This window comes from Ictidomys tridecemlineatus, chromosome 12 (genome assembly GCF_052094955.1).
Source record: "Ictidomys tridecemlineatus isolate mIctTri1 chromosome 12, mIctTri1.hap1, whole genome shotgun sequence".
Taxonomy (NCBI): Eukaryota; Metazoa; Chordata; class Mammalia; order Rodentia; family Sciuridae; genus Ictidomys; species Ictidomys tridecemlineatus.
The window spans coordinates 92,881,657-92,890,214 of record NC_135488.1 but is presented as its reverse complement, the minus strand read 5'-3'; the positions used below and the strand labels follow the sequence as shown (position 1 = coordinate 92,890,214).

Genomic DNA, 8,558 nt, shown 5'->3' with positions numbered 1-8,558 from the left:
CTAAAATAGTGCTGTGGTCTGAATGTGTCTCCCCCAAAGCTCACATTAGAAACCTAAGCCCTGATGCCACGTGTGTGTGGAGGAGAGGTGGAATCTTTGAGAGGTGATGAGGCCACAGGGGCTCCGCCCTCATGAATGGATTCACACTGATTATAAAAGGGCTAAAAGTTGCAAGCTCATTCTCTTGCTTTCTCTGACCCTTGCTACCTCCCACCTTCAGCCACAGCATGACGTCAAATGCTGCCACCTTGATCTTGGACTTCCAGCCTAAGTTTCTTTTCTTTATCAGTTACCCAGTCTGTGGCAACACAAAGAAGACCAAAACAGATTCAAAGATACAAAGCTTTTTTTTTTTTTTTTTTTTTGCGGGCGGTGGGGGCGGGGTCCCCTGGTACAACTTGCTTTTTAGACTGCTTTTTGAAAACGTTGCAATTTCTGCTGCTTGCTATAGCACATGAGGATGCCAGACTTCCCTTCCTGGTATTGAATGTTTTTTAAAAAAACATCAGAGTCAAATACACAGGCTGAAAATGGTGTTTTGATATATTTTTAATTTGTATGATTTTTAAATGATTCTTTCCATGCTTATTGCCCATTTACTGTAGGTGTGTACATGTATACACACGTGTATCGTTTGTGCCATTGGCCTAGTTTTTCTATTTGGCAGTTCTTTTGAGGTTTTCCTGGTGATTTTAAGTATTCAGATATTTTAAGAATATTATCCCTTTATCACATTTATTACAACTATGTTCTCCCGTTTGGCCATTTGCCCTTTAATTTCTTAACAGTGTATGTGTTTTGTTTCTGAACTGTGTTACAGTTTCTTTTGTGATTTCTTCCAGGCAATTTCAGCCACATCCTGCTCCGACTTGGCCCTTCCAAACAGAACTTCTGTACATCGTCCTGCTGATGGGACTCTGAAGACCCCTCCCACAGTGTCACCACCTCTGCCTCCATCTCCACCCAGATTCAGGTGTCACCTGCATGTCCAAATGGTCATTTGCCTTTCTTCTTTTCTTTCCTTTCTCTCTGTCACCCACCCCCATCTCTTTCTTTTTGACATTAAGACTAAAACATTACAACAGATATGTGTGACTCAGGCTTTGTGCAGGCCTTTGAATCTCTTCTATAAAGGGGCCCAGGTCATTTTCAGTATCACTTAGAAGGCATCCAAATCCTTCTCTTATGCATGCGGTGAGGAAGTTATTTACCTCCAGACGTGTCACATGGTACTGCTCCCATCGAGGTCTGGCTTCCATTTGCTTCTCAGTTACGTGGGTTTACAAGCCAGAAGAGTTGGCCATGGGAATTTAAAATCGGTAGGACTGGGACTGGGGTTGTGGCTCAGTGGTACAGCACTTGCCTGGCATGTGTGAGGCACTGGGTTTGATCCTCAGCACCACATAAAACTAAATAAATAATAAAAATAAAGGTATTGTGTTTGTTTACAACTAAAAAAAATCTGTAGTACTGCAAATAGGTGCAACCACTCTGGAAAACAGTATGAAGGTTCCTCAGAAAACTTGGAATGGAACCACCATTGGACCCAGTTATCCCACTCCTTGGTATAGTATGTGGAAAGAAAAAAAGGAAGGAAGGAAGGGAAGGAGGGAGGGAGTGAAGGAAGGAGGGAAAGAAACTTAAAATCAGCATACTATGGTGACTTGGCTACATCAATGCTTATAGCAGCTCAGTTCACAATAGCTAAGCTACGGAACCAATCTAGGCGCCCTTTAATAAATAAATGAATATATATATATATATATATATATATATATATTTCACATTTTCTGTTATAAATATATATATATATGCACACACAATGGAATGTTACTCAGCTATAAAGAAGAATGAAATTATGGCATTTTCCAGTAATGGATAGAGCTGGCAATCATCATGCTAAGTAAAATAAGCTAATCCCCAAAATACCCAAAGGCCAAATGTCCTCTCTGATATGCAAATGCTAACCCACAATAATGAGGGGAGTGGAGAATAGAAGTATTTTGGATTAGACAAAGGAGAATGAAGGGAAGGGTGGAGGGATGGGAATAAGAAAGACAGTAGGATGAATCTGACATGACTTTTCTTTGTTCATATATGAATACACAACCAGTGAAACTTCACATTGTGTACAACCGCAAGAAGGAGAAGTTATACTCCATGTATGTATGAGATGTCAAAATACATTCTAGTGTTGTGTATAACTAAAAAGAGAAAATTTTTAAAAATGTAAAAAGAAAAAAGATGAAGTTATGTAAAAGTATGTTCTTAGTAGTTATTAAAACATAAATCATTTTAAAAAGAAAGCTTTAAATTTTACTATGTATTTCTTCTCTACATCAGCAATACGTATTTTTTAAAAAAATTTAATTCCTGAATATCCTGATCTTATCCACAAAATAACATATGATAATTACAATTAACAATTTGCAAAGCAATTAGCAGAGCATAGGGTGTTTTGTTTTTACCAATATCTCTTTTGATATTCAAAAGATTCAGGCAAATTTTTTTTTCACTTTACAAATGAAGAAACTGTTCAAAAACAAAAAACACGAATAGAAGTCTTCTTTCTTACACAGACCTATTGTTTTCTATTTCTAATCCATTTTTCCTTCATGACACCATCTTTTTTCTTTTAAAGTTTATATATATATACTTTCTAAATATTATTCTTTTTTTTAAGAGAGAGAGAGAGAGAACTTTTTTAAATATTTATTTATTTTTTTTTAGTTTTTGGCGGACACAACATCTTTGTTTGTATGTGGTACTGAGGATAGAACCTTTGATCAGAAACCTAAACACCTTAAAGAAAGTGGAGGTACTGGGGATTGAACCCAGGACCTCATGCATGCTAAGCATGCGCTCTACCACTGAGCTACACCCCCAGCTGGCCTAAATATCGTTCTTTATAAGTAGAATCTGAGATCCCTGGATGAAAGCTAATTTTAGGACTAAGGATGGGAAATGCCTGGAACATTTTGGAGTTAGTAAGAAAGTGTTTAAAAATGATGGTTATAGGTTAAAAGGACAAGGAGCTAACCTGAAGGAGCTATTAATAGCCAACCTGGGACAATCTGAACAAAAAGAAAATAATAATATTAGTGAATTAAAACATATATCATATAATAATAATTTATTATTATTTTGATATAAATAAATAACCAAATAATTGGGATAATTTATTCATATCAGCTCTTCCTTATGAAGGAATTCCAACTGGCAAATGAGGGAATGTAAGAAGTAAAAGAAGAAAGAATGATGAGAATAAAAAACTACTACTTAGTAAATAATAATTTGCAGTCCCACCAATAGTGCATAAGCGTTCCCTTCTCCCCACATCCCCACTAGCATTTATTATTATTTGTATTCTTTTTTGGAGGGGGCGTGCTGGGGATTGAACTCAGGGCCTTGTACATTCAAGGCAAGCACTCTACCCACTGAGCTATATCCCCATCCTATCATTTGTATTCTTGATGATTTGCATTCTATTAGGAGTGAGATGAACTCTCAGTGTAGTTTTGATGTACATTTCCCTGATTGCTAAAGAGATTGAACTTTTTTTTCATATATTTGTTGGCCATTTGCCTTTCTTCTTTTGAGAAGTATTTACTTAGGTAAATATCTATCAATTCTTATTTTTTTGAATGTTTTTTTTTTATCACAAGAAGAAATGTAAATTCAGAAAGAAGGTACAGGAAAAAAAAAGACACAATGACAAACCTGGACCTGACAAAATATGCTCGTATATTAAATCTAAGAATCTTTTTGAAAAAGAACTATAACACTTTAGTTTGTATTGCAAAAGGGTAATATTAAAAATTATTAGCAAAAACTATGGGACATGAGGTCAGAGTTAAAGAGGCCTAGGAGTCTCATCAGGTTAAGAGGAGAGTACAGATAAAAAATAACTTAAAATTTTTATAGCTGCCCACGAAAGGACAACACTAAAAGTTGAGAAGCATAATATGTAAATTCTGAAAATAACAGAGAGGGAGGAGGGAACATAGAAAAGGTGGTTATTCTACCAGATAAATATAAATAAATTAAACAATAAAATGGAGAGATTCATGAATTAGAATTTTTTTAAAAAAATTCAGTTGAATGTAATTTCAAGATTCACAATAAACATAAGGACAAAGGAAAGGCTGACTGTTAAGGCCCTGTGTGTTAGACTGGATTACTACTGGTCTCGGTTTTTCGTTCCCCTCTCGTCCGCACTGTTGCCATAGCCTCTTCCTGAGTAGTCTAGATTCTTGCTCCTTGACTTTGGACTTAGTCATACAATTTCCTTTGGCCAGAAATGACAGTGTGCCAGTTCTTAGCATCCCCACGTGTTTTACATTGTCCTCTTGCTGCTTTGCCTTTGCCATGAGCACTTCTCTTATAAAGTTGCTGTCCCAGTAGCACCCACACCAGAATAAACCCTTGTAGGAGAGATTCCCCCACCAACCCACAGGTCCTCAGCAAGAAGCAGAGTTGCCCAGCCCAGCCCAGCTTAGATCAGCAGAGCCCAGCTGATCAGTGTTCTGTGAACCAATCTTTTATTTTAGTCTCCATGTGCTTACTTGGCATAATAGGGAGATATAAGGCCTATAATCTCCTGCCTACCATTTTGAACCCTGGTTTTGTACAAGGTGCTTTTGTATTTTGCGTACCCTGCCAGCTCAGCAGCCCTCAGGAATGCTACAATCTGCAGGATGGCCTCCAGTTCTCCATATCCTCCTTTAGGTCTTAATCCCTTTTATGCTATTTAAATCACAGTGACTTATCTGCATTTATTTTTTGTCAGATTGGCCTAGAATGTTGTGGTTGCTGTCCAATACCTGATACAGTGGTTCTGGCTCATTGGTTGCAGGGAAGCATTTGGGAGTAGTAAGCTTTTCAACTTTTAAAAAATAACATAAGGAAGAAATCCACCATCTCCTTTCCTCTGCTGAGTTTACCTTTTCGCTCCTAATATGAGTGGCTCCTATTTACTATTTAATCAAAATTGTACCTCTTTTTCTTTTTTTTTTTTTTTTTGGCATGCTAGAGATTGAACCCAGGATGCTTTATCACTGAAGTTCATCCCTAGCCCTTTTTATTTTTCATTCTGAGATAGGGTCTCACTAAATGGCTGAGGCTGGCCCTAAACTTGCCATCCTCTTGCCTGAGCCTCCTCAGTCAGTGGGATTCCAGGCATGCACCACTGTGCCTGGTGCCTCTGATGTATTCTTAACAACATCTTCCTTGTAGTTTTGAGAGCTTTTTTTGGACACCTATCCTCCACCTATTTATAAGTTGTCCATGGTCCCCATTTAGCTCCTTTAATTTTTGGAAAGCTATGTTTTTCTTGTAATAACCTCTTTGCTTCTGATAGATAATAGTGATGTAAATTTAACAAAGTCTAATTAGACTGGTGGATTTTCCATTCACATTGACACCACACAAAATTTGTACTTACCAGCCATGTTCAGCAGTGTCCAGGAAACTGGAAAAAAAATCTGAGCATTTGCAGAAAGCTACTTATCAAAGCACAGGGGGAAAGAGTCTCAAAACTCTTGAAGGCAAATCATAGTTCTATGAAAAATTGATGTAGCATCAAACAATATAGCCTGAGACATTTCAGTGAACTCGTGTTATGAAGGTGTAATTCTTGTGTTTTATACCTGCACACAATAAAAGTATCAGGATTGTCTGAAAAGCCTGCCTCATTACTTAGACTCTTAAATTGCCAGCCTGCATTTTTAAAAGTCACATAAAAGGATGGATTTGTGATAGAAGGAATGCATTGATTTCCTCACATTCTGTCTCTGAAATGGGAAAAAAAAAATGAGGCAGTATTTGAAAGAACCATCAGGTTCAATGTTTATGACAATAATAAAAACTTTTTAATACCGAATGTTCTAAAAGATTTGAATTTTTGTACCAGATACAATATAAGACTGGGACAATAAGTTTATGAAGTGACACACAGTTGTTTGGGAAATAATGAATGCTTCCAAGAAACTCTGGATGATTTATAAGCAAAATAGACTCTCACGTAGCAATAACAGGAAAAAGAGAATATCACAATCACAATATTTATTCTCAACTAGAGGTGATCTACTTCAGTTTAGGCCAAGTAGCAAGCTCAAGGCCTCTCACCAGGAAGTTGCGATCTTGTTTTACTCTAAAAAGTTAAAAGAAGCCAGCAGCATGGTTGATTTTGCCATGGGTGTTGTTGCTGCTGCCAGACGGCCAGGTGTGGAGGGCTCACTCCATTCCTGACACCATCGTCTCTGCTTCACAGGAGACTCCAGGACTTTGGTTTGAATGTTTTCAATCCTACTGATCCCATGTCTCCACTCCCTCTCCCATTTCTTGTAGACAACCATTCTAATGTACTTTCGATCATGTGTGTGTGTGAGAGAGTGTGTGTGTGTGTGTGTGTGTGTGTGTGTGTGTGTGTGTGTAGTGAATATATGCCTGTCATGTGTGGTTCCAAGAACTAAGATGTATCTGTGAATAAAACAAATAAAAACCCCTGCCTTCCTGAGCCTGTATTTATTCTAGTGATGCTTAATTAAAAAAAAAAAAACAGTAGGAAATATCATTAGAGGGTAATGGGTACCATGAAGAAAAATTAAAGAGAGAAGAGGATATTCTTGGGATTGCAGTGCCACTTTAAACAGGGACATCAGGAAAGGTCTCACCCAAGAGGTGACGTCTGGGCAAAGATTGGAAGAAGTCAAGTTCGAGATCCATGCAGGTGTCCCAAAGACCTCAGCACGGCCACTGCCACAGCTCTAAGCCTTGGTTTCTAACTGCAGTGTGGTTTCATTCTGTGCTTCCCCCATACTTGACATGTGAGTTCTCTGGAGGAGGCCCCATGTGAGCAGCTCACTGATGAATACACTCCAGAAAGATTTTTTTTTGTGGGTGTTAACATAATTCAACCAAGTGCTTCTGAATTTTTCTTGAGAATAGCCACATTTGCCTATACTGATAGCAGCCCACTGGGGCCACTGTGTGATTGCCCTGGACTTTGTCCAAATTTCTAATTTTTGCCAATATGATGAAAATAAAACAATACTTCATTTTTTTAAGGGAATCACGTTTTTAAAAATTATTTTTATTATAGTTAAATATATATATATATATAAGAAATTTTGCCATTTTAAGTGTATCATTCAGTCTCATTAATTACAGTCATAACTTTGTGTATTTCATCATCCCAAATACCATTGCTTTTTAATTTGCATTAGCTTCAGATGCTTTTCCATGCCTTTACATTTGATTTTTTCCTATTCACCATAAGAAAGCAAATTCAACTGGCAAAAGAAAAAAAAAAATCTCTACGTTCTAACATAGCACCATTGCTTAGGAGTCAGACAGCCTTGGATTTGAATCCTAGGTCTTGCTTTACTGGCTGAGTGATGTTGGGAAAGTTACATACTCTGAGTCTCAGTTCCCTTGTTTATAGAATGGAAATAATAGTACTGATTGTTCTAGAGTCTCCTAAATATTAAATTAGATGGTAAATGTAATAAATAATAATATTAACTATATGAATTATTTAACGTTTATTAAATGTGAGTTAATATCGAATACTATCATTAATTGACATTATTATTACTTAGATGCTATTTCCATCGGAACCTGCGCTTATGCAAATAGTGGGACAGCTGAACGTCCGTGTGGCAACACTGTCCTTCCTACCAAAGGAGTCAATGTCAGAATTTGGAGGAGGAAGAAACAGGATTGAAAAATAATAATTTAAATCCAGAACCAGAAGGGGAAAAAATAGGTTAAACAGCACTCAAACAATAATCTTAAGTAAGGGACAAGGACAGTAGATGAGGACGGGGTACTCAAATGGAACTTCTGTTCCCAGGCTGCGTGCGTGCACACTCCCCAGCAGGAGGAGGAATGGCTCTGTGCTACCTCTGCCTGCTGGTTCTGCCATACCCACAGACCCTGGAATCTCAAGGATGGCCAGATGCACTTTTTGGGGGGATGGGGGTTCTGATTTTTTGAAATGCTGAGATGTGTTAACACACATTTTGGGTCTTAATCTCATTGATTTGATTGATGGCACTGATTTATCAATAACTGATGCTGGCAGATTTCACTAATGTTGTGAGAGACATACCCATGGGCAGTTTTACTGAAACTGAGTCAGGTTTTGCTTCCCACTACTATTATCATGGATCCTGCTACTAGCAGCATAGACCTCAATCACTTCAGGAAGCTGCCAAAATGCAGAAACAAGTCACGCAAAGCAAAACAAAACAAAGGAAAAGCACTCATATGTAGGAAAAGTGTTTTCAGTGCAAAACTGAGAATCCAGTAGAATAAACACCTTAATCCAGCCGTTCACTAGCATTTGAAAAAGAAAAATTAATTGCCCCTGCTTGAGTACTTTTTAAAGCATATTTAAAAAAAAAAAGAAGCTTTTTCTATCCAACTGCTCCTCTAATTGTAGAATTTGCTTACTGAAAATGTGTGCTTTGGGTTAGAAAAGAATATTTAGAAATCCTTTCGCCAAAAAAGCAAGTGGGAGTGGAAATTTGAAAGAGGACCGCCTAATTCAGCAC

At 37.5% G+C, this 8,558-nt stretch overlaps 1 non-coding gene across 1 annotated transcript; it reads right to left on the bottom strand.

Annotated features, from left to right (window-relative positions):
- Positions 1 to 2,813: 2,813 nt before the first annotated feature.
- Positions 2,814 to 2,885, bottom strand: Trnaa-agc (transfer RNA alanine (anticodon AGC)). The gene has a single exon. It is a non-coding gene; the product is annotated as a tRNA-Ala (tRNA).
- Between the last annotated feature and the right edge of the window lie 5,673 nt (positions 2,886 to 8,558).